Source organism: Physcomitrium patens, chromosome 19 (genome assembly GCF_059467195.1).
Source record: "Physcomitrium patens ecotype Gransden chromosome 19, ASM5946719v1, whole genome shotgun sequence".
NCBI classification, from domain to species: domain Eukaryota; kingdom Viridiplantae; phylum Streptophyta; class Bryopsida; order Funariales; family Funariaceae; genus Physcomitrium; species Physcomitrium patens.
The window spans coordinates 9669077-9682575 of record NC_143428.1 but is presented as its reverse complement, the minus strand read 5'-3'; the positions used below and the strand labels follow the sequence as shown (position 1 = coordinate 9682575).

Sequence of the window (13499 nt, the reverse complement as noted above, 5' to 3'; positions counted from 1 at the left end):
CTAATGAATGATGTCTTTTGCGAGTTTTTAAATGATTATGGTGTCTGTTACCTAGACGATATCTTAATCTATTCTAAAAACCCAGCAGAACAGGAACTTCATGTTCGTCAAGTATTACAAAAACTAAAAAATGCAGGACTCTTTACCAAGATAGAAAAGTGTGTATTTCACACCACTCAAATCGACTTCTTAAGATACATCATTTCAAATGATGCACTTATGATGGATCCTAAGAAAGTTCAAACTATTATAGATTGAAAGATTCCAAAAATGGTAAGAGATGTCCAATGCTTTTTGGAATTTGCCAACTACTATCGGATCTTCATCAAAGACTTCTCTCAAGTTGCAACTCCACTTACATGTTTGACTTGTAAAAATAAACTTCAATAGAATCAAGAAGCAAAAGTAGCATTTGAAGCTTTAAAGAGAGCCTTTGTTTCTGCACCAATCTTGTATAGCGTCGATTTTTTTAAGCCATTTTTTATGAAAACAGACGCATCAGATTTTGCTTTGGGTGTCGTATTGTTACAAATGGAAACAGATGATAAACTTCACCTAATAGCTTTTCATTCTAGAAAATTTTTAGCAATCGAGATCAACTACGAGATCCACGACAAAGAACTTCTTGCAATCATGGATTCGTTTCAAGAATGGCGCCATTATCTAGAAGGTCCTTCTAGCCCAGACACAGTGTATATGGATCACAAGAACCTTGAATATTTTATGTCAGCACATGTTTTGAATCATGGCCAAGTCCGTTAAAGTATGTCTTTGTCAAGATTTGAATTTAAGATCACTTATCGACTAGAAAAACAACAAGGTTTTTTAGATGCACTCTTTAGACGATCTTATCTTGCACCAAAAGAAGGAGATACTTTTTTTGATCAATAACAGATAATTCTCTTAAAGCTTGAGCATCTTCATCTTCGAGCAATGAAATCAACACTAATTGTTGATTCAACTTTCATTAAGCAAGTTCAGTCAAGTATGTCTTCTAATCTTCTTATTCATGATATCAAGAAAAATCCTTCAAAGTTTCATGATACTTCCAAGTTTGAATTCAAGAAGAATCTACAATATTTTGAAGGATGCCTATATGTTCTAGATGGTGAAGCTCGATTACATATTCTTCAAGTTCGTCATGACTTTCCAACAGCAGGACATTTTGGGTACAATAAAACTTTGGAACTAATATCCAAGGACTTTTGGTGGCCTCAAATGTGGAAAGCAGTTAAAGATTTTGTACAATCTTGAGATATTTGCTCAAGCTCAAAAACTCCTCGTCATCGACCTTATGAACTTCTTCAGCCATTACCTATTCCAGAACAACCATGGTCTTCTATTTCTATGGATTTCATTACAAACCTTCCAATCTCACGTTCTTATGACTCTATATTCGTGATAGTAGATCATTTTACCAAGATGGCACATTTTGTACTATGTATAAAATCTATCACGGATGAAGAAACAACTAAGCTCTTTCTTGACAATATCTATCACTATCATGGATTATCCAAGGATATTATATCAAATACGAGAATTCAATTTATATCAAGATTTTGGTGGACTCTTTTCAAGATTCTAAAAGTGAATATAAAACTATTTTTGGCATTCCATCCTTAAACTGATGGACAAACGGAGCAGTTATTCAAGTTTTGGAGAAGTATTTAAGATGTACTATTAACTACCAACAAGATGATTATATAACTCTTTTGCCATTGGTAAAGTTTGCTTACAATAATACAATATATTCTTCTACAAAACAAACACCTTTCTTTACTAATTATGGTTATCATCCAAGACTTGATACTTTTGACTTTTCAAAAGTGGATAATCCTATTGCAAAAGATTTGGCAATTCATTTATTAGAGCTACATGCAACGATGAAGGCACAATTAAAAGAAGCTCAAGAACAACAAAAGGTCAATGCAAATGTTGATCAAAAGGAACAACCACCATTCCACATGGGTGATAAGGTATGACTACTTCATCGCAACATCAAGACCACTCGTCCTTGTGACAAGTTGGACTATCAAAGGCTTGGATCAGTTTTTATTTCTATACAAATCAATCTAGTTGCATATCGTTTACATCTATTGGAGTCAATGAAAATTCATCTAATATTCCACGTGTTTTTTCTTGAACCATACAAGATAGTGGACATACCAAGAAGAAGACAAGCTTCACCTCCTCCTATAGAAGTGGATAATAATGAAGAGTTTGAGGTAGAAGAAGTCTTAAATTCAAGGAGGTACCGAAATAAATTAGAATATCTTGTCCATTAGCGCGGATATGATATTAGTGAATGCATATGAGAGCCAATAAAGAATCTTGTAAATGTAGCAAAGGCAGTGGAGGCTTTTTATCGACGACATCCATTAAAATCAAAATAAAAACCTTTCTTATAAAAGAAATAAGATCTAGGCAAGATATCATTCTACTTTCAATCTTTGTTTGTAGCTTCTTTGTAGTTGTGACACTCAGGAGATGGAGAACCAACAACCAAGGGATTCGACTCAAGAGCCTTTATTTGTTAATCTACTGGACAAAATATTATGATTATCACAACATTCAAGATGACACATTCGAGATGAAGATCTTCAAGAACGACATATTCTTCCTTGAATAGATGGCGAGATACAACACTATCGTATTACGTGCTTTTCTGCTCAAGAACGCACTAGCCGTCTGGCTGTAGGAGGTAGTATGGAGATTCGCTAATATTCGAGTAGTCTATCGATTTTTGATTGTTGAAATATAAACGATTGTAAGAATATATTATAAATTTATATGGATGTCCTTTGACTGCTCGCCAAAATCCTTTTTGCTCCAGCCGGTAGGTCTCTAGATGTTACAGAGAACCCCAAACAACTCAATCTGCTAATCTCCGATACCGCTTTATACTCACGACCTTGTATCCACTGACTGTCTTGTTAGATTAACCCAAAAAATTTCATTCACTCTGCATACTTAATCCTATAAACATCCTTTTATTTCTTCAATCACAGATGTAACTTCAATTTCACAAAACAGTGAAGAGTAATCACACCCACTTCATTAAAACTCCAATTCACCAGTACAACACATCGACCTTTCAGCATTAATCGCTAAAAGTCTTCCCAAAATCCTATGAAGAAAAAAAAACCCCAATTCTCTGTCTTTTTTCTGCAAAAGCATGCAGCTAGCTCACCCCCCTTAAAACCCTGATTCTCCCTCCTTCATTTCTTAACCTATCCTCTCCTTTAATCCTAATTCTCCCCTCTTTTAAACCCTAGCCTCTGAATTTCTTCAATCTTTCATCTTCGATCTAGAATTGGCTCCATCGTCAGAGCTTTTTCTTCCATTTTTTGCCTTTTAAAAGGTTCTTTTTCTGGAAACAATGTTCCTTGAAATGGCACAGAGAACACGACAGCCTAAAACGGAATCGAAATCCCCGTAATCGGGACCACATTGAGTCGCCCAAGCAATTCAGGTCTCATATTGGCTAAGAGACCCGTAGTAAGACCTGGATGTTTCCGTAATTAAATCAAATTGATCCTTCGCGTCAGGCTCGCTCAGTCATCAATTTAATCCTTTCGATTCTATTGACCTCACTATTAGACTCGAACGGAGCATTTCGTTACTGGTCAATATGCCTTGACTGACTGTGATGGGGTCTCTGAACTAGCCCCTGAATATTGGCATTGGAATCAGTCATTCCTCCCAATATTCGAGGTAACTCAACATTAATAAAATTCCTCTTTCTTTATATTTTCACGGTATACTCATGTTACAACACGACATCCACCCCCTCTGAACCTGTGCATCCTCCGGTATGCACCAATTTATCCAATTGCTATTTGATTTATAATATATTCTCTACATCTTTGTTCAGTTCGTCTTCATCACTTTCATTATCCAAATCACTTTCATCTTCTTGCAATGTACCTAACTTGCATAATTTTCCTTCAATATTATATAATCTTTTTCTTTCTTTTCTTTTAAAATCATCAACTTTCTTATACATAATATTTCCATTCTCTAAAATACCAATAAAACTCGCATCAAAGGCACCTTCATCTCGCGAGAGTACCTCCTCTTTTGAACCTCTATAATCTCCTTTTATAGAGGTACCTCCCAAAAATCCTTAAATCCTTCAACAATCTTTGGCAATGGTTTCTCCCTCAACCTATCTCGATTCCGTTCATGGTTAGGAGGTACTGTTAGAAATTGTACAGCTTTCCTCCCATCCTCGCTACGTACCCTTGCATAAGCAGAACCATCATCAAGTACTTTTGTTTCCATCCATGTTGTTGTAATATAAGGTTGTCCTAAAATCAACGGATAAGATGTTGTATCTTAAATAAAGAAATTTGCTCTGTCGCAACATCCCCAATCCGAATTTTGACATCTCGATAAGCTCCATATAATTTACCCTGTGTGTTATTAGCTGCTCGTATTGCCCATCCATATTCCATAGCAATTGGCCATTTTTGCTTCTTATAAAGATCTTTAGACATAAGATTTATTTCAGAACCATAGTCGACTAAAGCAACAATTGGTTCTTCTATATCTCCTACTTTCACCAATACCTCTGTAGTTGCCATTGCCCAATGCTTTCGAGTATAATGGCTCAAAGTTTCCATTTCCTTATGATTATAATCTTTGAAACATATTCGTTCATTATACCAATTTTTTTCATTTGTTAGTTGCTTGTAACCAATATCAACCTCTTCTTCATCTTTATATATTCTTGCATCAATAGCATGACTCATTCCAGTTTCGCCCATTAATTGCCTCTTTCGCTTAATGTTGTCAATGGTAACATCATGAAACTCCTTCTTTGCAATTTCCAAAACTTCTTTCAATGTAAATTCCACCTTAGCATTTAATATACAATCTTCCAACATCTCTTTCAAATTTGTTGCCACTTCAATGTCAGAAAGTAGCTTATAAGCAATTGATTTGCCCTTATCTTTTGTCTCCCTTGTTTTCTCTTCCAATGATGCTGAGGTATCCTTTATAGACAATTCTTGTGAAGTTGCCTCCCGAGCCTTGTCTCCTCGAGTTTGCCTCTTAGAAGAATTTCCTTCTCTCGTATCATCAAAATTTCCTCGTCTCTTTTCTTCCATCAAAGCTTTATGTTGGCTCTTAGAAGTATATGTATGAACTGAAAGAGACTCAACAGGATTCTCCCAACCTATTGCACCTCATATTGTAGCTGCAATCCTCAATAATGCTTCTTGAGATAATTTCCCTTCTTGCATTGTAGAAATGGCAGAAGCCCAAAACTCACTAGTTTCTGTACTTCCAACAAGGTCATCATCTACTCTAGCACCATAACTTGCACTTTCTCGTGCTGCTGTTTCATGCTCTTTTAAGTAATCTTGAATCAATGCTTTCATTCCTCCCTTGCCAAAATTGGTTTGAAGAAGATCTCCCCTATCTTTTAATGCTATCTTCCCATCTTTCCAGTAAATAATTCCTTTCCATATCATATTATTAAATTCATTGCAATCTTTCTTAATGTGTGAAGCGTCATCACACCAAATGCATCTTTGTACATATCTTTGTTTTGAAACATTCTTCAAATTTTTTGTAGAAGTATTCTCTTCAAGTCTTGCCAATTTGATTTGAAGATCTCGCATTCCTCGTATAATTTCTTCCATCTCCATATCTGCTTTCTTTGATAAGGATGTCAAAGGTTGAATTGTAGGCATTGTTGGTGGTGTTGTACGTACTGGAGTTTTGAGTGCTTGTACTATTTTCGGAATATTACTCCTATCCTTCCTCCTTTCTCTTTTTGCAAGCAATTCCACTGCATCTTCAACGTTCTTCCACTTTGTTGTCAATCCTTCATCTTCTTCTTTGTCTTCAAGAAGGAGTTCTAATTTCACTTGTAATTCTCCATCAGCAGCTTGAAGAAATAGATCAACTTTCTTCGGCTCCAATGTCAATTTTTCTACCTTCGATAATTGAGAGTAATGCCTCTCAAATTCCCTTAGTAGCTCTGTTGCTTGAAAATTCTTATTAGGCCGTTCAATCCATTCCAGAAACAGCTTCTTAGTAACACGATCAACATCCCCCAAGAAATATTCGTCTTTCAATGCATGTGAAAAAACCTCCCATGAATTCCTATAACAATCCGTAATCGATGTAATATGGTCTCTTATCTCAGGTATCCTGGCAAGTCCAAATAATTCAACCATTTTCTTCTCAGAAATCCGATTTAATTCTATTTCACGAACATAACATCTTAAATACCTTGAAATATTTCTTCGATCAAATTGATCAATTTTATTGACCACTGCTTGCAATGCTTTGGTTGCCAAAGCTTCCTTTCGATCATTGCTTTGTTGTTGCTGCATTGATAATGAGAAGGTTTGAAATATACTAGCAATAGACGGATCCATGTGCATACCTTGTCCTTTAGAAGAACCCCCACTAGAAACTCCTTCCAAAGATCCTTCAAAATTTTTATTTTTGTTTTCCATAAAAATAAAAATAAAATCAAACGAAATCCAATACCTTTCACCTCAAGTTTTCACGTCGAATTCACGACTTGAGTCGTATGACGTGCTTTTCTTGCTTAAGAACGCACCGGGCGTCTGGCTGTAGGAGGTAGTATGGAGATTCGCTAATATTCAAGCAGTCTATTGGTTTTTGACTGTTGGAAGATACACGATCGCAAGAATACACCGTAAATCTATACGAATGTCCTTCGACTGCTCACCAAAATCCTTTTTGCTCTAGTCGGTAGGTCTCTAGACGTTACATAGAACCCAGAACAACCCAATCTGCTAATCTCCGATACCGCTTTATACTCACGACCTTGTATCCACTGACTGTCTTGTTAGATTAATCCAAAAAATTTCATTCACTCCGCATACTCAATCCTGTAGACACCCTTTTAATTCTTCAATCACAGACGTAACTTCGATTTCACAAAACAGTTAAGAATAAACACACCCACTTCATTAAAACTCCGATTCACCAGTACAACACTGACTTTCAGCAACAATTGCCTCAGTCTTCCTAAAACCCTATGAAGAAAAAAGACCCCAATTCTTTGTCTTTCTTCCCCCCTCCCCCCCCCCCTGAAAGCATGAAGCTAGCTCTCCCCTCTTTAAAACCCTGATTCTCCCCCCTTTATTTCTTAACCTATCCTCCCCTTTAATCCTAATTCTCCCCTCTTTTCAAACCCTAGCCTCTGAATTTCTTCAATCTTCCGTCTTGGATCCGGAATGGGCTCCGCCGTCAGATCTTTCTCCTCCATTTTTTGCTTTTTAAAAGGTTCTTTTTTCAGAAACAACATTCTCTGAAACGGCACAGAGAACAGGATAGCGTGAAACAAAATCGAAACCCCCGTAATCGGGACTATATTGAGTCGCCCGACCAAATCAGGTCTCATATTGGCTAAGAGGCCCGTAGTAAGACTTGGATGTTCCTATAATTGGGTCAAATTGGTCCTTCACGTCAGGCTCGCTTAGTCATCGATTTAGTCCTTTCGATTCTATTGTCTCCCACTATTGGACTCGAATGGAGCATTTCGTTAATGGTAAGTATGCCCTGACCGACTGTGACGGGGTGTCTGAAACTGGCCCCTGAATATTGGCACTGGAATCGATCATTGCTCCTAATATTCGATGTAATTGAACATTAATAAAAGTTCCCTTTCTTTATATTTTCACGGTATACTCGTGTTACAATACAACAACACGTTATGTATCACGACCTTGGAAGGGACTCCTGATGTTTGGTGATTTTACTAGAGGTAGGAACAACTCTTGATGGTGTTCCAAATGTTTTATTCAAAGAAAGTTATGAAGGCCTCAACAATGATCAAATAACTGGATGGTCTTCCTGCCGTGGTATGGAGACACTAGCGATGGTTGAGAGGCCCTATCAATCATCTTCGAAGAGAACAAAGATCAGAGTATGTGGCGAATACAATTCGTTGCATCATAGATTTCTTCAACATATGATTATCGCTCCTCGTGGAACTTGTCCCTAGAATGAGGGGTAATGTCACAATCATATGCATGTAAGCCAATAATTACATGTATTAATAGGTAGAAGTAAGTAAAAGTAGGTAAAAATAAGTTAATTCTATAATATTTGGTATGGAAGCTTCCTAAAAACTTCATAGACACTACTTTGACTTTATAGGTGTCTTTAATTGACTTTTTGGAATTAGAAACGTGGTCAACAAGTTGGCCATGTGCCACGCATATTGTTAGCTTGAAGACCAAGCTAACTATGTGGCCCACACATAGAAAAACTTGCCTTGTAAGTCAAGACATGTGTCCTACAAAGTCAACACATATTGGATGTTCTATAGAACATCGCCATGTAGCCTCTAGTTAGATAGTATATATAGAGACAAGAGTGAAGCCTTCTTCACTCTTTTCAACTCCTTTCTTGTTTCCAATCTAGTTTCAAGGATCTTTAGTTTTCTTGGCTTTTTGGCAATAGCCATTCCAATTTCTTTCTTAATATATATATCAAGTTATTTCTATTTTGTCATCTTTCTTTGAAAGAAGTCTCACTCGTTTATTTATCTTTATCGTGTCCTTGTACTTGACAGATAGCCAGAAGCCCAGCATTTTCTTAAAGCAAGTTCTCTTTACCCCGACAACGCTTCTCTTTTATTTATGTTTAAAATCTGAGTTTCTAATTTGGCAAAGAAATTCCTCCAACTCTTCCTAGTAATCTATCTCTTATCATATTGCAAGGATCATCTTGCAACTTATAAAATGTATCCATACCCAAGATCCAAAGCTTCTAAGTAGTATCAAATGCTAAAACAAGTTAAAAAGCCTTGTTAGTATTAGCATGTGGCCTAAAGTCCTTGGTATAGTTACTATAAAAGTAGTCTAGTGAAAGAGATTAATAATACCAACTTGTAGTATGCGCCATGAAAAGACTATTTGGATACTTGCAACTATCTAAAGGCTAAAACTGCAACTTACGTTTGCAAAACCACTAAGCTTTGTAATTCACCAGTAATCACCCCTGAATCACTACAAATTTAATATATCCACAAACAAAAGGATCTTGTTGGCCATCAATTGACCTCACCTCTATAATATGCTTGTCAACAAAAATTAGTACAAACACAAAATAGAATAACCACAAAAAACTTTCGAGAACAATACTTGCAACTAGAAGAAGGTATCAAAAATAAAATCCAAAAATCTATATTAGATCCTCATCTCCAAAAACACATAAGCGTAAATCAAAAGTAAATCAAAGCAACCGGCACTCCCGTGCAATTGATGGTCACAAATTGTAGAATTTGTGATTAAAAGACAATTGGAATAAATGAAATGTGGAGAAGTAAAAGAAAATCTAAAACTCACTTAGAAAGCAACAAATATTTATATTACCATTTAAATGCTGCAAATGACCTCCACTCCAAAAATTAAGTATGACAATGAATATCTTAGGCCTCTTCTACATAAAATTGACTCAAAAATTATCAAAGTTAGACTCCATATGCACTTGGAGTGAACTTCCAAACTTGATACTTAAGAATTATAGATAATGTTTTTATTTTATTTGATTTTATTTCCTATAATTGTGCAATGATGCCTATGACCATAGAGTTTCTATCACCGCAGATCTTTGATTGTGGAGAGCCCACCACCGTGGAACTTGTGATTGCGCTCCCTGTCATCGTGGGACCTATGACCGCGACCCCTGGATAGCATATCACTGTAACCGTGGATTCTATGGCCGTGAAGATACCTTGTAACCGTGAAATCCTATGACCGTGCTCACCTAAGGCTGTGGCTTGACGCCTTGAGCTGTCGTTGGTCGCCGCTAGCCGCCGATTGTCATCGCGATGCTTATTGTTCTTGTCACAATTTATCTCAAACAGCTGCGTCACACCCCTTGCGCAAAGTGCGAATGCTAACTACCAAGCATTTCTGCAGCAATATCCTCGCGCGTCACAAGCTCTACCTCGGCACCTTAAACCCAATCACCGCAACCCCATACCTGATACAGACCAGTTGCGATCGCCCACCGCCGCCACTCTGGTTTCGCAATGTTCCGGCTCGCAGAGCCGCAACCCTGTGTTCTAGCACTTGTGCTCTACTACCGCCTTGTCATCGCCCAGTGCCATGATTTCAGTGTCGCCTCGCAGCTCCGCCTCGTTGCGCAGTACCAGTATCGCCTCCAGCTCGCACTGTTCTTTGCGACTGGGCTCCGCGACCCGAATCCTAGCAGCTCCGCCTCGATGCACTCCGCCTAGTCTAGCCCTATCGCAGCAACAGCAGCAACGAGCTCTCCTACTCCTTGGTCTCGCCGTCGCGCTCAGCGCCGAACCATATTGCTATCCCGCCCTAGTACTCATGGTTCTAGTGCCCAGCATACAGTATGCTACTCCAATGCAACGACTGTATCCCGGCTGGATTCCTGCACGCAGCAAAACAGCAGCCAGAACTCAATAGCAAAACACAAATCACAACCCGGATTTTTTTATTTATTTATTTATTTATTTTAAATCTACTTCATTCTAATTTGCTCTACCACAAATTGAAGAGAAGAGAGATTCTTGTCAAGAGTAAAAGATTAGAAATTTACACCAAACTAAGTCAAGCTATCTCTCACACCACAAAAGAGAAATCCAAGAGTGCAAGTGTAAAAATAAGAGAAACCTAAAGCTTTACTAAAATGGCTAAAATACCATAGCCAAGCAAATCCTTACAACAAGTTCTCTCACTCTCAAAATCACTCACAAGACTTGACTTAACAAGAATGTCAAGTCAAGGGTTTTTTTTCTTCTTAAGTACTCAAACCCTAATTGACATAAACAAATCAATTAACAAAAAAATTATCAATGGATGAAAAACTATTAAGTAAATTAAACTACATACATTTGATAGGATTTGGCATTGGATACCATATCACGTGATAAGGTCAAAATCCTTCTAACCAACCAAGATATAGCTAAGAGTCTCAAGTTGTGAGATTTGTGACTTAGCTCATAAGAGAGTTGGAAACTATTCAAAATCTCACCCAATCTAGTGTCAATCAAGCCTCTATCTTTGAATTGAATATAATAACCTTTGAAAAAAATCAATTAAAGAAAAAGAACTTACTTGTGATACTAATCCTAGCAATAATGACTAGATTTAGGGCTAAATCTTTATTTGTCCATCAAGAAGAAGAAAGTAGTGTCTCAAAGAATATACCTTGCTTCTTGGATTTAGAACAAGGCCTTAGGGATATAATTAAAGCAACTCAAAATAATAGAGTTAAATCTATGACATTTGATTTTTTGATAGAAAATTTATTATTCCAAAATCCAAAGGTTAAACACAAGTCAAGTGTTAATCCAAACAACCATAATTGGAAGAGTTCCAAAATTTCTATATTTAAAGTTCTCCAACAATACAAGGATGTGGAAGAATCCAATATATAAGAATATAAATTATAAAATGATCTTAGCAAGTTAAAGGCTAATATCACTTTTACTCAATAATTAGAACCTTTTTCAACAGATAAGAAGATATTAAAAAATCACATTTTCATGAAAAACCAAATAAGATATTAGATTAGGATGGTGGCAAAAATAGATGCCTATACTAAACAAAGTGAAGTAAAAGCAATAAAAATTGAGGTTGTATTGTGGAAAAAATAATACCTTATACTATAGTAGATGGTAGAAGTGGTGTGAATATTATGCCCTTCATAACTATGAAGAAATTAGAATTGAGTGTCACTAGCCCATCTCCATTTGTTATCAAGGTGGCAAATCAAAGCCCATCTATCTCAATAGGCCAAATAAAAAAATTGTAAGACTTGGATTGAGAAAGAAGAATATGCCTTCACATATCATGTCATTTGAATGCATATGTCAAAAGATTCATTTTTATTGTTAAATAAGCCATAATTGAGGGATTCAAAAGCCATAGTCAATTAGGAAAGAGACAAATCCTATATTATTTTTGCATATAGAAATATAGAACCAAAATCTCCATATGACTTGTATTTGATCATGGACCAAATAATTCCATCGACTCTTAGAAAGATATCCAATAATTTTAAAAATAAGGCAAATTAACAAATGTGGTCAATTCAATTGACTATGATTCAAAGAAAATAGAATGCCTTGGTCCCAAACTTTATCATTAGAAGGATGAAGGAAAATTTAAATAATAGCTAAATAATCATCTATTTTCTAATTTTGATACTTTTAAATAAATAATTTTTTGAAAGGTATATTGGAGATTGCAAAAGTTGAAGAAATCCAAGTTCTTAACATTAACATAGATGGGACATTAAAAGAAGAAATTAACGTTCTTAAAAGAGATAATGACTTAGTTCCACCTCTTAGATTTCAAAATATTTTATCAAAAATTTTGGTTGGCAATGGAGTTGCCAACTATCTTCCTATACCTAGAGATTGGTATAAAAATTCTTCAAATCAATCTCTAATATGAGAATCCAAATGGAGACTCATAGATATATTTTATGAAGAAGAAGAAGAGTCCAAAAATATTAAAATTAGAGTTCATTTAAATCAAGAAGAGGTATCTAGATATTGTGATTTGAACATGAAATATTGAGACGTTTTAGCATGGTCTTACAAGGATTTAAAAGGTATACCACTTAAAGTGGCTTAATACCATATTTTCCTTATTCTTGATGCTAAAGCAATTAGACAAAAGAAAAGACATATAAATCTTCAATTCTAATTGATTGTTAAGGGAGAATTAAAAAAATTGTTACAAGCTAGTTTTATTAAATTAGTAGAAATAACAGATTGAATCTTTCATATGCTCCTTGTGAAGAAGAAGAATGGAAAATTAAGAATGTGTATAGATTATAGAAAATTCAACAAACACATCCAAAAAGACCATCATTTCTTTCATTAATAGTATTTTAAATGAAGTGGTAGATTACAAAACCTATAAATTTATGGATGGATATTTGAATTATAACCAAATTATTACAGCTGCAAAAAATTACCATAAAATAACTTTTACCACTCTTTGGATTACTTTTATTTTTTAAATTATGTCTTTTGGGCTTTGTAATGCCCCTTCTACCTTTGTCAGGGACAAGAACTCGATGAAAGCTAAAGAGTAAGTGAGACTTTTCTCAAAAAGAAATAGGACAAAATAGAAATATGTATATTAAGAAAGAAACTGGAATGGCTATTGCCAAAATACAAGAAAACTAGAGACCCTTGAAACTAGACTAGAAGCAAGAAAGGAGTTGACAAGAGTGAAGAGGGCTTCACTCTTGCCTCTATATATACTATCTAACTAGAAGCCACGTGGCGATGTTCTATAAGACCTCCAATATATGTTGACTTTCTAGGCCACATGCCTTTGCTTGCAAGGCAAGTTTTCTATGGATGGACCACGTAGTTAGCTTGTTCTTTAAGCTTCCAACATGCGTGGCACATGGCTAACTTGTTGACCAAGTTTCTAACCTAAAAGTCAACTATAGACTCCTATAAAGTCAAAGCAGCGTCTATGAAGCTTCTAAGAAGCTTCTCTAGA

General features: G+C 35.9%; 1 long non-coding RNA gene across 1 annotated transcript in view; it reads left to right on the top strand.

The window, feature by feature from the left end:
- LOC149987385 (uncharacterized) overlaps positions 1-6574 on the top strand; it is a 102026-nt gene extending 95452 nt beyond the window's left edge. The window contains exon 2 of the long non-coding RNA XR_016498606.1: positions 4110-6574. This is a non-coding gene — a long non-coding RNA (uncharacterized LOC149987385). The remainder of the gene's footprint in view (positions 1-4109) is intronic.
- The last annotated feature ends 6925 nt before the right edge of the window (positions 6575-13499 follow it).